This window comes from Xyrauchen texanus, chromosome 27 (assembly GCF_025860055.1).
Source record: "Xyrauchen texanus isolate HMW12.3.18 chromosome 27, RBS_HiC_50CHRs, whole genome shotgun sequence".
NCBI classification, from domain to species: domain Eukaryota; kingdom Metazoa; phylum Chordata; class Actinopteri; order Cypriniformes; family Catostomidae; genus Xyrauchen; species Xyrauchen texanus.
Window position 1 is genome coordinate 35,048,243 of NC_068302.1, and position 17,466 is coordinate 35,065,708.

A 17,466-nucleotide genomic window follows, 5' to 3' on the forward strand; every position below is an offset into this window, starting at 1 on the left:
GATCAATATCTACATATTAATGTGTGTATACATGGAGTATATATAATACGTGTGCTCTCACACACACACTCACAGTTCCCAAGAGACTGCAGCGATCCGCAGGACAATGGTGTGCACTTTAATATTTCAACATTGCGAACTTTGCAAAAAAAAATTATAGCTTTAGCAGGATAGCACCCACTAGCATCTGCATTCTTAGCATTTCTACGAGTATGTGATCTAATTTAAATATGACAAAATATGACTCTTACTTTATTAGCTACAGTTCTAGGCTAGGGTTGTAACAAAAATTAGGGGCTCGTCCAGGTTACGATTCCAAGACCTCTTGCTATTTTTGTTACAACCAGAACCAGAGTTTTGATTTCTGTTCCTTACACTTATATTTCTGCCGATTTAAGCCAAGAGTTTGATTAATTCCTTAGTTACAACTGAATTAACCACCTATGAAGACTGAGAAGAGACAGACTAAATCAGAGAACAGCAGAAACGCCTTCTGATCTGGACTAATCTATTTCCTAGCATCCTATAAATAATATCATGATGATGAAGGTGTAGGGATGATGTTACTCAAACCCAGAGAAACAAACTTCTACAGTATTGGTTGTCAACATGATGTCAACATAAACGGAGCATGCTGGAAATTCCTGGTAAGGCAGGCAACAAAAGATCAAGGGCCATGAACCAGGCTCACGACTCACTCTCTGTTAGCAGTGAAAAGAAGATTAGAGGGGTTTACGCTCACTAACACTCGCCTGCCATTACAGTGAGGCCAGCAATACTAGCACAGGGCCCCTAAAGTCCTTATCAAGTACCTGCATGCTATAAGCTGGTGATGACCTTCTGATCCACACGGCAGGCTGGCAGACAACACACACACACACACACACACACACACACACACAATCTACCTTTGACATGACTCACAAGACATTCAATTTGGTAACCACGGGGGCCTGGGTAGCTCAGCAAGTAAAGACGCTGACTACAACTCCTGGAGTGTGGCGAATCCAGGGCATACTGAGTGACTCCAATCAGGCTTCCCAAGCAACCAATTGGCCCGGTTGCTAGGGTGGGAAAAGTCACATTGGGCTAACTTCCTTGCGGTCACTAGCCTGACTGTGGTTCCCATTCTTGTGGGGCTTGAGTTGTGTATGAATGCCACGGAAAATCGCGTGAGCATCCACACACACTAGGTCTCTGCAGTTATGTTCTCAATAAGCCACGTGATAAGATGAACAGATCGACTATCTCGGACGTGGAGGCAACTGAGATTCCTCCTCCGCCACACAGATTGAGGCGAGTTACTACGAGGCTTGAGGCTACCATGAGGCTTAGAGCTCATTGGGAACTGGGCATGCCAAATTGGGGAGAAACGGGTAGAAAATCCAAAGCAAAAAAAAAAGAAAAGAAACGTGGCACCCATGCATTGTCGTTACTCTCGTGGTAATATGGATGTGCCTTTCCTTGGTCAAATAGACTTTTTGGTATAGGTATAAATGTAAACAATCGGTTGGTCTTTGAATGCAAACAGGACGGAAACACCTTGTTGATGAGGGAGGTCAACGGAGAATGGCCAGACTGATTCAAGCTGACAGAAAGGCTAAGGTAACTCAGATAATAATAATACATTTATTAAGCGCTTTACACTGCAAAGCAATCTCAAAGTGCTTTACAATAGGTGAAGTACAAAAAAAAAATTCATAAATCTTTCTGAAGACCTCCACAGTGTCTAAATTGCGAAGATGGGGAGGCAGATAATTCAAAGTACGCAGACCATACACTGAGAAACTCGATCATATAAGTGATAAAATGCTGTTTTGCTCACCATTTTTATATGAAGGTCAAGCTTAACACCAAAGTTAGTTAATACAGTTGAAAGAGGAATGATTTGGCCACCAATTTAAAGGGACAGAAGACCTGCATCAGTAATTTTTTGTGGGTGCTAATTAACATGGCCTCAGTTTGAGCTGTTCAACAGAACATATTTCAACATCCAGATTCAAATCTCAAGGCAGCAATTTAGCTTTGCTAGAGCTGAGGGGGTACTGTAGTAGATTTTAGTAACTGGATATCATCCACGTAACAGTGGAAATTAATGCCATTTTTGAGGAGGATTTCACCAAGTGGGAGCATGTAAATCATGAATACAGTAGGACCTAGATCAGATCCCTGAGGAACACCACAGGAGATTACAGACGTTCTTGAACTGGCCTCACTAAGTGACAAACTGCTGTAGATATGGCAGGCCCTTGCAGTCCAATCTGCTCCTGCAACCTACAGTTAAATTCAGAAGTTTGCATACACTTAGACTGAAGTCATTAAAACTATTTTTTTAACCACTCCACAGACTTAATATTAGCAAACTATATTTTTGGCAAGTCATTTAGGACATCTACTTTGTGCATGGCAGGAGTAATTTTTCCAACAATTGCTTACAGACAGATTGTTTCACTTTTAATTGACTATCACAATTCCAGTTGGTCAGAAGACTACACACAGTAAGTTAATTGTGCCTTTAAGCAGCTTGGGAAATTCCAGAAAATGATGTCAAGCCTTTAGACAATTAGCCAATTAACTTCTGATAGGAGGTGTACAGAATTCAACCTTGGGAGCAATTTCCAAATGCCTGAAGATACCACATTCATCTTTACAAACAATAGTACGCAAGTATAAACACCATGGGACCACACAGCCATCATACCACTCAGAAAGGAGACATATTCTGTCTCCTAAAGATGAACATAGTTTGGAGTGAAAAGTTCAAAGCAATCCCAGAACAACAGCAAAGGACCATGTGAAGATGCTGGAAGAAACAGGAAGACAATTATCTATATAGATAATTATCTACCAACTATATATGGTCAAATGAAACAAAAATTAAACTGTTTGGCCATAATGACCATCGTTATGTTTGGTGGAAAATGGGTGAGGCTTGCAAGCCAAAGAACACCCATCTGTGAAGCATGGGCTGGCAGCATCATGTTGATGTCGCAAATGGGTCTTCCAAATGGACAATGATCCTAAGCATACCTCCAAAGTTGTGTACCTCCTAAGCATACCTCCTAAGCATACCTCCAAAATGGCTTAAGGACAACAAAATCAAAGTATTGGAGTGGTCATCACAAAGCCCTGACCTCAATCCAATAGAAAATTTGTGGGGAGAACTGAAAAAGCATGTGCGAGCAAGGAGGCTCACAAACCTGACTCAGTTACACCAGTTCTGTCTGGAGGAATGGGCTAAAATTCCAGGACTTATTGTAAGAAGCTTGTGGAAGGCTACCCAAATGTTTGACCCAAGTTAAGTGTATGTAAACTTCTGACCCACTGGGAATGTGATGAAAGAAATAAAAGCTGAAACAAATAATTCTCTCTACTATTATACAGACATTTCACATTCTTAAAATAAAGTAGTTATTCTTAACTGACCTAAGACTGTCTAATTTTTTCTGCAATTAAATGTCAGGAATTGTGAAAAACTGTGTTTAAATATATTTTGCTAAGGTGTATGTAAATGTCAGATGTCAACTGTACATAATAGCAGGTGTCATAATAGATGCTGTACCATAATAGATGGTGTCAAATGCTGCTGTGAGGTCTAGCAAAACCAGCAATGACAAGGAACAAGCATGGACGGTCCTCAGTAGATCATTGGCTACTCTGACTAGGGTAGACTCTGTGCTGCGACAGTGCCTAAAGCCTGACTGGAATGGCTCACAGAGGTTATGCAGCTGCATATGATTGTGCAATTGATTCACTACTACCTTTTAAAGCACTTTGTAAATACAAGGCAGATTAGAGATGGGTCTGTAATTTGAGAGGTTGTCTGTATACCACTGTACAATTGTAGTGAGCAGAATAGCATCTCAGAATGCACAACAGGTCAAACATTGATGCAGATGGGCTACAACAGACAACATTGTTCACTTTATTAAGATCATCAGTTCCTAATAAAGTGCTCAGTGATGTTGGTCTACTTATGTTGCATCTAATTTTTTTATTTAATTTGTTTTTGCAGCAGTTGAGCATTGTAACCAATCACAAGCCTGTTGCTCGCTTCTGTTTATAATTTAAATATTCAAAATAATTTGAATAATTGTTTTGCTTTTCATACTGCTAAGAGAGCCAATGTGAAGTTGATCATTTAGGCAGTCTTCATTTACTGATAAAAAAGCTATAAAGCAATTCAGAAAATGTTGGACTTGTTTTGGATGTGTAGCCTACCTTAAGAATATGGCATGCAGTAACTTGATTTAACTTAGTCAAAATAAAATACAATTATAATATCAAGAGAAATAATCGACATTTATGATTATTTTCTTTCTTTAAACTAATATTTAACTTTTGAATTCAGGAGTGATAATTATCATATCGCTTTTTTCTGCAGTATCAAAATTTGTGTAAAGTATTGTGAAATTTTACTGGTCAAATTTAACTCCCTTTCAGTAATTCACTTGTCAGGTGATGATAAAGCTTTAAGATTCAAATTCCGTATAACTGCTTATTTAGAAATGCAGTCATGCAGGCATGTATTAATAGCCTGAACATAAAAAAATGAACATTAAACTTCAGTGACTGTGTTCTGCATAATACACATCAATCTTATTAATTGCAGTAAGTGATCACAGGCCATTCTACAACCATAATAACCTACATGTTGTTCACTTGTTTAACTCAGAACTTACGTAATGTCGCTCATTACACTGTAACATGGACACTAAAGTAGCATGTGACCAGAAACAAAACAAAAACACATTGACATTCCATAAAGAAAACTATGGATCTTTTACAGAAGAAACTTGGAGCACTGTCACGCTTTCCTCTAAACAAGGGTGTATAAATAGTCTGACCATTCACATTCTCAGAGAAAGCAGCACAGAGACAATCACAGACTGATGGTCTTTGTTTGGTCCACTGGAAAGGCAGTCCTCCAAAATAAACCACTATCTCTCTCAGAGAATAACTGTCACAATAGATTGAGAGAATGATGGGCTTTGTAATCTGGATTCTTGGATAAACTACTTTGGGAAGGGACAGAAAGATTGAAGAAATCATATAGTGTGTCCATGGAAAGAATATCTGTGAAAAATTATATTTATAGCAGATACGCCAAAAATTATTTAAATATGGCCAGCTGTACAGGCCTATAAGAATTAGGAAAACTACATCCTCTTTTGTGATATACCCAAATGTTTAAGGTAATGTAAGTGGTATTTTTTTTTAAATTACATGCAGAAAACTTTCAGATATCACTGAAACAGGAGCCATGAAATATCACACCTGTCTCTATTATAGTCCTAAGCTAGGTAAACTGCAAGGAAAAAGATGTCCGTGAGCTGTGGTCAGATCCTTAGTTTCTGCTTGTCAGTCATTGTGCAAGTTCCCAGGGAAGCCTATCTATGCTCGTATTAGTGGCAGTACGATATCCTGCTTCCGTAAAATGCTCTGGGTTGGATGGCGAATCACTCATCTGCTCCAATACAATGGTCTCAAAGTTTGTCTGAGTGCGCGCATGTCTTTGGAGTGCGGGGTTTTGGAAAGAGGGAGCATGGCTAATTCAATGGCTAATCTGGTGGAAGTGCCAGAATGGATAAAAACACTTACAGCACCTTTGAAAAATGATTGATTGATGAATGAATGAATGAATGGTATTCATTAGAATTACGGGATAATGGCTGTTAAGCACTGCCAAAAGATGGCAGTACAAGATTACTATTAAATTTATTACAGTCATGGTGTATGGGGCGGGGTCTCATTTAATTATGCTCTCATCAAATCATGCGATTAATTAAATACGACATATGATGTCACCTGGGAGGGCTTCTGGTGTAAATAAATAATAAATCTCAAATAATATTATATTAAAATGTTTAAAATATACTGTATACTCACTTTCCTGCAACAATAAATCTTGTTGGATCCCATGCACACCCAGCTGCCTTTTAATCCACCGATGTTTCGGATGACCCGATTCCTCTGCCTCACTTTCTGTCCGGTGTCTATATGTTATAGTGGTCTGTCTATGTCTTTTTGTTCATAGGGAATCAGAGAGAATTAAAGGGTGTGATGAGTCTAAGGGGTGTTGGCAAAGGCTGTTTGAAAACATACTTTATTTTTGTAATTCTGTTTGGTGCCACTAGCACCAAATTACTTATTTCACCTTTAAAGTCGGTCTCCAGTCACTGGTTTAACCCCTAAAAACTGATTTTTGTTAATCAAAGTTTTCTTCCAAGAAAATAATCCCCTCATGCCTTGAGATGGCTTATATATAACTACACCTTTGCCTCATTTAGTATCTGTGGACCTATGAATATGCAAATTAGTCCTCACCTCCATCTCTACTCAACCCTGCACTGCTCGTTGTGTCCCCAGGATAAAACCCATCTGTTTTTGAGTGAAATTTTCAAAACAGTTCTCTGCAAACCCAAGTGTTGCTGGGACACTATGATATTTCCAAATAAACTACACCCATTTATCATGGATTTTCAGATCTTTTGATAATATGTGAAGACTCACCATTTGTCTTTTTGCAACTTTGTATCTGAAAACAGAACATGTCTTGCAAAATACTGATATGTAGCTACATCTAGCTACATTCCCCATGCTTCTCCATAGTGTATGCTTCCTTAGGATTGATTCCTTAGGTTTGAGAAACCCTGGCTGTCTGAATCTGTGTTTTTGAGATTGTCTTTGGTAAACTGCAGTTCCCAGACAAAATGCTCATCCATGGCGTTGACTGCTGATTTCACTCATGGTATGTCTTCTAGCACATAAAAAAACAAGGTTAAAAACTGGATTTTCACTGGAGGGGTTTTTTAAGAAAGTAAAAGGGGTACATTTTGAATTCATGTTGACTTTTGATTTTTGATTTGATTTTATTTAAAAAACACCTAGCTCGAATTAATTGAACCAGATGTCTTTATTTGATAAGGTCTCAAACATGCTAAGGCCCATATGGCATTAACTGAAGATGTAAATGATGTAAATAATCACAAATGCCCTTCAAATTTCTACGATGCAATTTAGCATAACAAATTCTGAGCAAGCCTATACACTCACACCCACACGCACACACACACACACACACACACACACACGTTGTGTTTCCATGTTTTATGGGGACTTTCCATAGACATAATGGTTTTTATACTGTACAAACTTTATATTCTATCCTCTAAACCTAACCCTACCCCTAAACCTAACCCTCACAGAAAACTTTCTGCATTTTTACATATTCAAAAAACATAATTTAGTATGATTTATAAGCTGTTTTTCTCATGGGGACCGACAAAATTGTCCCCACAAGGTCAAAAATTTCGGGTTTTACTATCCTTATGGGGATATTTGGTCCCCACAAAGTGATAAATACACGCACACACACACACACACACACACACACACACACACGCACCTTGACTGTCCTCTGCCTGTTCTGGTACTTCTAACAACCTCAGAGATACAACCAGTGTTCCTCTGTGATTTCAGAGCGGTTCAGCTATGGCTGTGAGCGGACAATTTAGCACATGATTAAGAGTCTCCTTGAAATTCATTGACACTCCCTATATGGTTCATCCTGCAATAAAAAATGTCCAACTTTACTGCACGTTCCCTTTAATAACAGAAAAAACTGCTTACCGCACACCTGTAAAATTTCCGCATGAGACTTTCTTCTTTGGAACACAAGATGTTAGGCAAAATGTTAGCCTCAATCACCATTCACTTTCACAGAATGGAGCAAAGACACAATGATAGTGAATGCTGATTAAGGTTAACATGCTGCCTAACATCTCCTTATGTTTCAAAGAAGAACAAGTAATTGATGCAATTAAAATTTTTGGGTGAACAATTCCTTTAATAAAACTCTGTTATATAAATGTCTCAAGCCTTGGGTGAACAGTTAGCCCAAAAAATGAACTGAAACTTTAAGTTAAAACATGATTAAGAGGTGGATTGGTTTACATGAAGTGATTGTAAACTGTTGAGTGTTCTCTGAAACCTACATACTAAAGCTATGCCCCACCTTCCCATTCATGCCTTATTAAAAGTTGTATCTTACCACTCAAAAATATTCAACATATTCGATGCAAATTAAAAAGTCATGCATTTTCAAGTGCAAAAATAAGATGACTTAAAGTGTCAGCATTTTAACTTTAAAATCATCGGAGGGGGGTTGAAGATGTAATCGGATTGCAATATTTTTAAGGCAATTATCACAAAAATATTTTTTACATATCGCCCAGTCCTAAAATAGATTGCAAAGTATGAGGGAATTATACTACAAAAATACAAACTAAAGTAAATACAGAAGTAGTGTCGTTCTGACGTGACATAAAGCCAAGCCTGATCTGGCATTCCGCTTGAGCAAAACTTGCCTGTCAGAGCGTCTAAAAATGAAACAGCCCGGCATTTTATGTTTAATGCATTCTTTATTTAAGGTCAAATAATAAGGAAGTGATTGTGTAAATTAAGCACAAACTCCAAAACTGGCATATCTCTGTGCGGTCAATGTAATACAAGTCGTGTGAAAAACAGAGCAAGAGGGTTTCAAACTTCTACCGGCTGATAAAGCCTCTCACGCGGAGACACTCGTCCTTCCTGTGCCATGCGATACGCAGCTCTGTTAAGACGGAGTTTGTTTTTTTTGTGAGTTAAAGAATCAAAGTAAACAAAAAGATGAGAGGGTGTATGTAGTCTTAGCCCAATATACAGTGCCAAAATTGTTTTGTCTTTTTTGGTTTGTTTTCCAATATAAATATCTAAAACTCCTTACGTACATTTACTTTAGGATCTATACTGCAGAAGAAAATAATGTTAGGGAATGATGAATATAATATTTAATATTTTATCATATCTAAAAATCCTTAAAAACAAGATACATTCACCTGAGAAGCAACATAGATATTTAGACTTGCTTTCAAAGAATATACATTTAATACAAGTATATTTTGTACACTTATAAAGATACATTCTCTGAAAGAAATTCTAAATATCTTAAATGTTTCTATCATATCTTATATGATTTTTAATCATTTTAAATGGAAAACCAGACAAAAACACTAACACTTATAACGATATACATTTTTGCAATGAATTCTTTTAATGAATTATATTTAATAAAAATCCCTTGTAATTCGGTGAATGTCATTTAGAAGTATTTTTAAAAGATGATTTTGTCCTTTCTTTTAGTAAGCACCTTTAATAGTCAGGACACAAGCAGAATAATCAGTTAAGAGCTAGAGATTAATCGTTGCAGTAATCGCCTGAATAGTTGAACAATCGTTCTTATAATCATTCGATTATCAAAATAATTTTTAGTTGCAGCCCTATACCCAAGACCACATCCTGCATCCTAAATCAGATGACCATGTTCTGTTCTGACTCATTTAAAGTGCTGCTGCATCTTCAAAGAGAAGCAAATTGTGCTGTTTCAGTGAGCAGCCTGCACAATTTCCTGAAGCAAATTGCAAAGCTAATTGATGCCCCACTGTTTACCATCTGATTATGAGGCTTGACTACATCTACAGTAATTGACAGTTTTAAAGAGGGTTAGCATGTATACGAGTCAGGGAAACAGTGTTCTGTGATAGGGCAAGAGACGACTGGCACATTTGATCCGCGGTGTGATAAATCTTTATTTGGAGGTGTGGATAGACCAGACTCAGCTATAGATCACACTGAATTTCTCCAGACAGACTCAAGCAACAAGAAGGGCTGATACTAAAGGTATAGTTCACAAACAATTTATATTCTATAATATACATTTCAGACATATGGATTACTTTTAAGGGGCTTTTTTGTTAGAGCTTGACAGCCTCAGTCCCCATTTACTTTAGTTATAGGAAAAGAGAGGCCAAGATATTCTTCAACTACTCACCTTATTCAAGTCATATGGCTTTGGAATAATATGAGGGTGATGAAAATATTTACATTATTGGGCGAACTACTACTTTAAGGTAGGGAGGGGCTTCAGAAATTAAAGCACATCCAAACAGCTACAAGAGATGAGCCAAATTCTTCTAATGCTACCGCTTCTGCTAATAATACTACACTATACCATCTTCCATGTTATTACCAAAGGGATGACACCTCACTTAGCCTAACTACACTCCAGCAATGTGATGCAAACAATACCATAAACAGGTTTCTGGCATAAGATGCACAGACTTGGCATCTGAGAATAGCAACGCCACTACACTCTAATATTAATTGCCTACTATGTAGGCAGAGGCATGTTAATGAAGAGAGAGGCAGTCATTGAAAAAAGACTGTGGGTAAAATATAAATCAGCCCAGGCAGAGGGGGGCTCTTCCTGGCTGTTTATCAGTCGTGTCCTCATATAGCTCATCTGGTTCAGGCTAAAGAGCCCACAAGGATCTGAGAAGAAGTGTTACAGAGAAGACTGGAAACTGGGCCGCACGCCTATCACAAGCGTGTTGGTTATCTCCATTTGCTATACTCACGCTGTGCCCTGCGAGTGTGCTGGTACGAATGTGAAGGGCCAAAACTGACATTTCTGAGTCAGGGTAAAGAGTTATTTTAATTTGGTCATAAGCAGGCCCAGACAGAATCTGGAGATTTTATTTAGAATATTTTCTGTGCTGATTTTGTGGGAAGGGATTTAAGCATGTGTTAAATGGAGCTGAGAGTACTAGTTTCAGATGCCATTGTAGAAATGTAGTATTCACAGTCAGCCATGATTTCTTTAATCAATGAGTTACCAGTCAAATAACAGAATGGTTACTGAGATTAAGCAAGTAGTATGCGGCTGGTCATGTGATTCTAAAATGGCAGCCCCAAGGTGCGGAGTCTCTCCGTGTAGAATAAAACAGATACGACTGGAGAATTCATTTTAATGTTCAGCTCAATTTAACACATTTTAATGTTTAAAACCTTTCTGCAGAATTCAGAAGATTTTCCCTCAAATGCAGATTTCTGCTGGGCCTGGTCATAACTTTAAAAGTGCTTCATAAAACCTAGTGTACACTACACGACTCAAGCTCATCTCCTTAGACGTTTTGAGTCGGTGACTGGTCTGTGTCGAGAAGTGTCGGATCTCACGACAAATGATCTTGTTGTGTGTGCACTCCTGCGACATGCCGAGACTAGTCCTAGACACTATGGCAGTTTTCAAAACTGCTTGATTTCTAGACATCTTGTTGGTAGGTGTGCGCAGTGTCCCGTTGAGTGAGACACCGACAATGAGCCACAGCCAATGAAATACAGAGAGAGGGCAAGAGGCGCAAGGTATTAGGAAGCAAAAGACAAAAATTTATTAGAAAACAATATAAAAACTTCACCCACATCTCTGTAATAGGCTGTCTTCATTAGTTTCAGCTGTTTTTCTTAATTGTTTCCTGTAAATAGAGAAATGGGTGCGTGTCGTTAATTTCCCTACCTCCTATATTTATTTTCTTTTTAGCTATTTGATCATTTTTCCTTTGCAAATTAGCGTAAATACACAAAATTAGGTGCAAGCTGTTCTTCAACATTTGTTGAAAAAGGAGAGCAAAGTATTGGGTAGCAGGAGACAAAAATAATAGGAAAATAAAAAAAACAAAAACAAAAAAAAAAAAAACACCCACATCTCCCTACCAGGGCTCGACAATAAATACAGTCCGATGGCCCAGGGCCATTGTGAGAAAGATTTGGGCCAGTTGCTAGAATTGTCACTTGCCTGATCAGGCATTTTATAACATTAGTGCAAGCAAACAATAAGCGAGAGTGCACGCAAATTACAAGGAGCGAACAAAGTCTTCTTACCGAGGAGAGAGTATATTTATCTCGCAAAGACACACAAATGCATAATATACTGGATGCGCCAAGGTACAGTCGTGTGCACGCACAAGATCGTGCAGACACTGGGCGCATTCTCCTAGCACTGTCATCGCTCTTATCTTAGCAGCAGCCATTACCAATGTGTAGAAAATAGCAGGAAAAAACCTACTTAATGAATTTCATAGTGGGATTCAACGTCTTGTGCAACATTTTAAATATCCACGCACATTCCATGTTCACGGTGCGCGAAATCCCCACATTTTTAGTTTTTACATGTTGGTGAAAATTAGTAATCCACACATTGGAACACAAGAAACCAACATTTTCTTTCTATAGGCATGAAAATGCCTATAGAAAATGCCTATAGATGCATATGCCTAATCATCGCTCATGATTTTTTTTATTTTCTTGCCCAATATGGATTATCACACATACATATATATATATATATATATATATATATATATATATAAAAACAAAAAAAAACATTGGCCTTAACATTGTTAGCAGTTTAGTTTACAGGAATTAGACTCAATTTACTTTCTGACAACTCTTTGTATGTCGTGAAATAAGTCAAATAAAATTGACCAGAAAACCTTTCTGCAAACCAATCAGATCTTGTATAAGAAACTCTTAACTTTGGCCTCTTTGGCTGGGCACATGCTCAACAAGTCTATGCATGTATTCCCAAGCAAGAGACATCAGCCACACACACACACACACACACACACACACACACACACACACACACACACACACACACACACACACACACACACACACACACACACACACACACACACACACGTGATGAATTTCATAGAACCAGAGATGCACATGGGGCATGAAGCTGAAGGAGTGATGGTATTTTTAGGGCATTCCAGGGCAGGTCAGAGTTATGGTGAAGGCTGTTTGTGCCACAATCGCAGTGACCCTGCATGTCTTTGCTATGACATATCCGGATGCCAAATGTCAAAAACCCACAAATATCACAACCATTCTGACATTCTTACATGCTTACAGGAGATCTGAAGGTCACACTGTTGCCTTTGTGTGGGTTTCCAATCTTACTGTGGTGTCTGGCTTAAAGGCATAACATTTGGACCTTAAATAGGCTATGTTTGAAATGGAATGCTAGCTTACTACTTAATGAATATTGCACAGTATATACTGTATACTAAATAAAATGTTTAAAAACTAGTTAGTGAAACAGTCGGCAATATTTCACGATAAGCGTTTCAAACCGTAGCATGCTACATTGTTGTGACCTGTTGTCATTATTGTCCTCATCATGTAGCATGTGAGAAACACATCAACTCGGAAATAAAAATGTTTATTCTGCGTTTTTAATTAATAAACAATTTTGTAAAAAAAAAAAATCAAAGTATGTGACTCAAAACATGAGTATAAATGAAATGTAAAAATCTGATATTACTTCCGATTCAATGGTAACACTGGAAATGTGTAAATGTTATTTAATGCATATTTTAGCAAATGTAGAAATATTATATGCATACAGACAATCACCATATACATACTATATATATACTGCAGCAACAGTAAAAGTAATACGTTGGTATGCCATTCCAAACATTCAGAGCATTCCTTTGGTGCAATCTGAATCTTCTCACTAAAATTCAAACGAAACCATCTGGACAAGTTTGAAGCATGGTGCCAGTTATTCTGCCATAGGAATTTTACTTTCTGGAATGAGGATGCATCTAATCCAGGACAGCATTTCCCATGATCGCCAGTCTAGATTCTCAGCGTGAGATTTGAAGAGTTCATGTTCTTAAATCAAAGGTCACGTGACCTTATAACAGTATGTGGAATTTTACATTTATGCATAATTCATGAAGCCTTATTCTAAAATAACATGCAGCACTGAGAAAGGGGTCAAGCTTTCACTGTAAACAATGGCGTATAACAATAGTCAACTAATTCTGATGCACAGATAAAGAGACAGTTAGTGAAAAGAGGATGTACAGAGCTTGTGCTTCATGAAAATTGCAGGTCATTAGGAAGTCGTACCTGATTCACACCCAAACATCTATTCAAAGCGACAATCTAACAGAAGTGTGTAGAATGGACTAATTTTACCCACTTCCCATTCAACCTGATCCTACAGTCCATAAACAAATACACAACCAGTAAGTTTGGAAAGACCAACTCTTTCTGTACAATTAACATTAATAGAAAGTCATCAAAATGATTCATCAACTAAATGTTTTGTAAATAAAATAAAAAATAAAAATACACAAGCACAATTTATATTCGTCTACAAAACGAATTTTAAGCACTTAGGCTTAAGCCTGTAGATCAAAATGTTTTTTAGGTCATGAGGAACAATTCCAGTCAAATGTGTTGAAACTTTTGACTGCTAGTATAGGTGTCGAACTGTTAATGCAAAGTGAAGGTCTAAGCTTCGAACCAAGCAAATAGTTTTACAGATATTTTTTGTAAATTTAGCAAATTATATCAATCTCATTTGGTTGTAACAAACCTCCTCATGCACAGTCATTTATGTAAACACATTGAGAGACTGTTTTTGAGGTGTATAACTGAGTCAGAGAATCATGTGACATTTACTCGTATTTATCAGCAAGACAATACACTGAGACTTGATATATTATTCACAGGGTGCACATTCCAACATCTGGCGGAAATAATTCATTCAAAATAAGGGCTTGTTGTCAGGATTAGCAGAGAATAAAGAGGCTCAGGACTCAAACGCAGAGTGACAATAAACAGGGAATTTATTCATACAAAATAAAAATAAATAAATAAAAAAATACCCACAAGGGGCAAAAAACAAACAAACTACCCTAAAGGGGGAAAAGGGTAATTCCCATTGAGAACCACTAAATCGCGACCACGAGGAGGTTACCCCATGTGACTCTACCCTCCCTAGCAACCAAGCCAATTTGGTTGCAATTTGGTTGATGTAGGGGAACAGCCTACATCGCTGTGGGCTCTGGCAGCAGCAGGGGACCAGCCTACGTAGCCGTGGGCGCTGGCAGCGACAGGAGAACGGCCTCCGTGGGCTCTGGCAGCGACAGGAGAACGGCCTTTGTATATCCTCATTTTTTATTCTATGATATCAAGTTAAATATGAATAAATGACTTAAGGTGTATATGTATTAAGCACATGTAGTAGCAAAAGAATCAAAATTTGGAACCTGGATAGCTCAGCGAGTTTCGATGCTGACAACCAACCCTGGAGTCACGAGTTCAAATCCAGGGTGTGCCGAGTGACTCCAGCCAGGTCTCCCAAGCAACCAAATTGGCTCGGTTGCTAGGGAGGGTAGAGTCACATGGAGTAACCTCCTCGTGGTCGCGATTAGTGGTTCTCAATCTCAATGGGCGTGTGGCAAGTTGTGCATGGATTGCGGTGTTTAGCATGAGCCTCTACATGTTGGGAGACTCTGTCATGCACAGCGAACCACGTGATCAGAAATGCGGATTGACGGTCTCAGAAGTGGAGGCAACTGAGACTTGTTCTCCACCACCCGGATTGAGGTGAGTAACCGCGCCACCATGAGGACCTACTAAAGTAGTGGGAATTGGGCATTCAAACATTGCGATAAAAAAAAAGCATCACACATTGAATGAAAATTAATCTACATAATCGTGAAAACCCTTAAGCGGACAATTAATCGTAAGCCACATTTCATATCCCACAGCCCTATAGCCTACATTTTTGGGTTGAATTTCCAGTAAAAATAGAAATATATTGTGATATACACTGTAAGAACTATATAATTACACATACCAAGATATAAGATTTAATACCACCCACCCCTAATGTAAAATTATATGTTTCTTGATTCACAAATGCTGTCCTCCGTTTTAAAAACTTCACAGCAATGTATGACCCAGGGGGACATGCTTACTTTCAGAGTCTAAAGTCCAGCTATGAAATCCCACCATTTCACCACACCTTTCATACAGCACCGGACAGGCCTTCCATTGGGTATCAATTGCACACCATAGCCATTACAAGCCCTGGAGATGTTACCTGATTCAGAAACCTAACAGCCATCCTGCATAATGTTTCTCAAGTCAAGCAGTTGAAACGAGCCATGCTGGTCGACTATCCACATTCCTTTGATTTGCAGAGTAATCGCAATAAAGGAAAAACAACAACAAGCAAAGATAAAGGATAAGAAGCTAGCAAATTACACCTGTGTTCTTCCCAGAATACTTTGCATAGTAATAAAACAGAGCTGCCCTCAGGGACAAATAAAGTGTGCAGGGCTCTGCCCATTCACCAGGGCTTTAGCCAATCAGGACAGAGCTCCCCACGGTGAGCAGAAAGGTAATATGATGAACACAGCAGAGTCTCACCTCACAGAAGACAACAAAAACCTGCTGGATGCAAAACAAGCACCCCCTCCAGGCTACGACACAGCTGAAGACTGTGTGTTTTCTATAGGGACGTTCAATGGAAATCTAGGTATTTCCAAGTATATTTCAGTTATTATTAGGGCTGTGTTGAAAAAATCGATTCACCAATTCTGAATCGATTTTCATTTTAATTTCAAAAGATCGATCCGTAACTCAGAGGATCGATTTTTTTTATTTTTTTTTTTTTTCTCACAAAATCACAGTTATAATAGGCCTACATTTTCCCCGTGAACTTTAACTTGAATTCACGCATGCGCGAGGTGGAAGGACATTAAAACAACGAATATGGCGGTCAGTGACGTTAAGCAAGCGGTTGCTTTGAAAACTCCTGAAACGCTCAAAGCTCCGATCTGGCACCATTCGGGTTCAGAACAAGAAATACAGAGAACGAGCCAGTAACAAACAATCTGTTTACATTTGCACAGGCTTAGAACAAAAGTGTTCTTAAATGTTGAAATGTTAAAATAAAAAATAAAGGTGCATCTGAACTGTAGGAACTTTTTGGAAAATTCTTAATGTCATTTTAATAATACTTCAGGTTCGCGTCTAAATAATCGGTCTACTGCTGCTGATATACCTCTGCGCCTTCTGTCGTCTACACCAGTACAAGTTTGTGAAAGCAGTTGTATCAAAACTCTGGAAGGGGATTGTTCTTTACAAAGATCAGTACTCCATTAATTTGCAGTTGAATGTCTATAATAATAGTATCAATATGTTGCATAACTACAGTCCTGTAATTCAGGTAACAGCTGGAAAAAAAAATGCTTTTTTCAAAAACGCTTATCTAAATCTCGAAGATCAGATCGGATCGAATCGAATCGAATAATGATAATCGATTCAAGATATTGAGAATCGGAATCGAATCGATTCTTGAAATTTGAATCGAAACCCAGCACTAGTTATTATAATGTAGATTTTGATTGCATATTAAAGAAACTCTCTTTCAGCAAAAGCTGTAAATTATACAGGGGACATTCTTGGTATATTATGAAAATATTAATCACACCACAGATTTTTTTCCCCATTATGATGGTGGATGTAAACATTAACTGAAGCTCCTGACCCGTATTTGCAAGACTTTATGCACTGCACTTCTGCCACACGATAGGCTGATTAGATAATGCATGAACAAGGAGGTGTAAAGATGTTACTAATAAAGTGCTCAGTGAGTGTGTATGCGTGTATATATTATATACATATAAGCAATATCACACGAGCAAGAGTGCGATATGGCCCTACATCAGCACAGGCCGAGTGCCGTAGGTTATCACAGCAGTGCTGATTTAG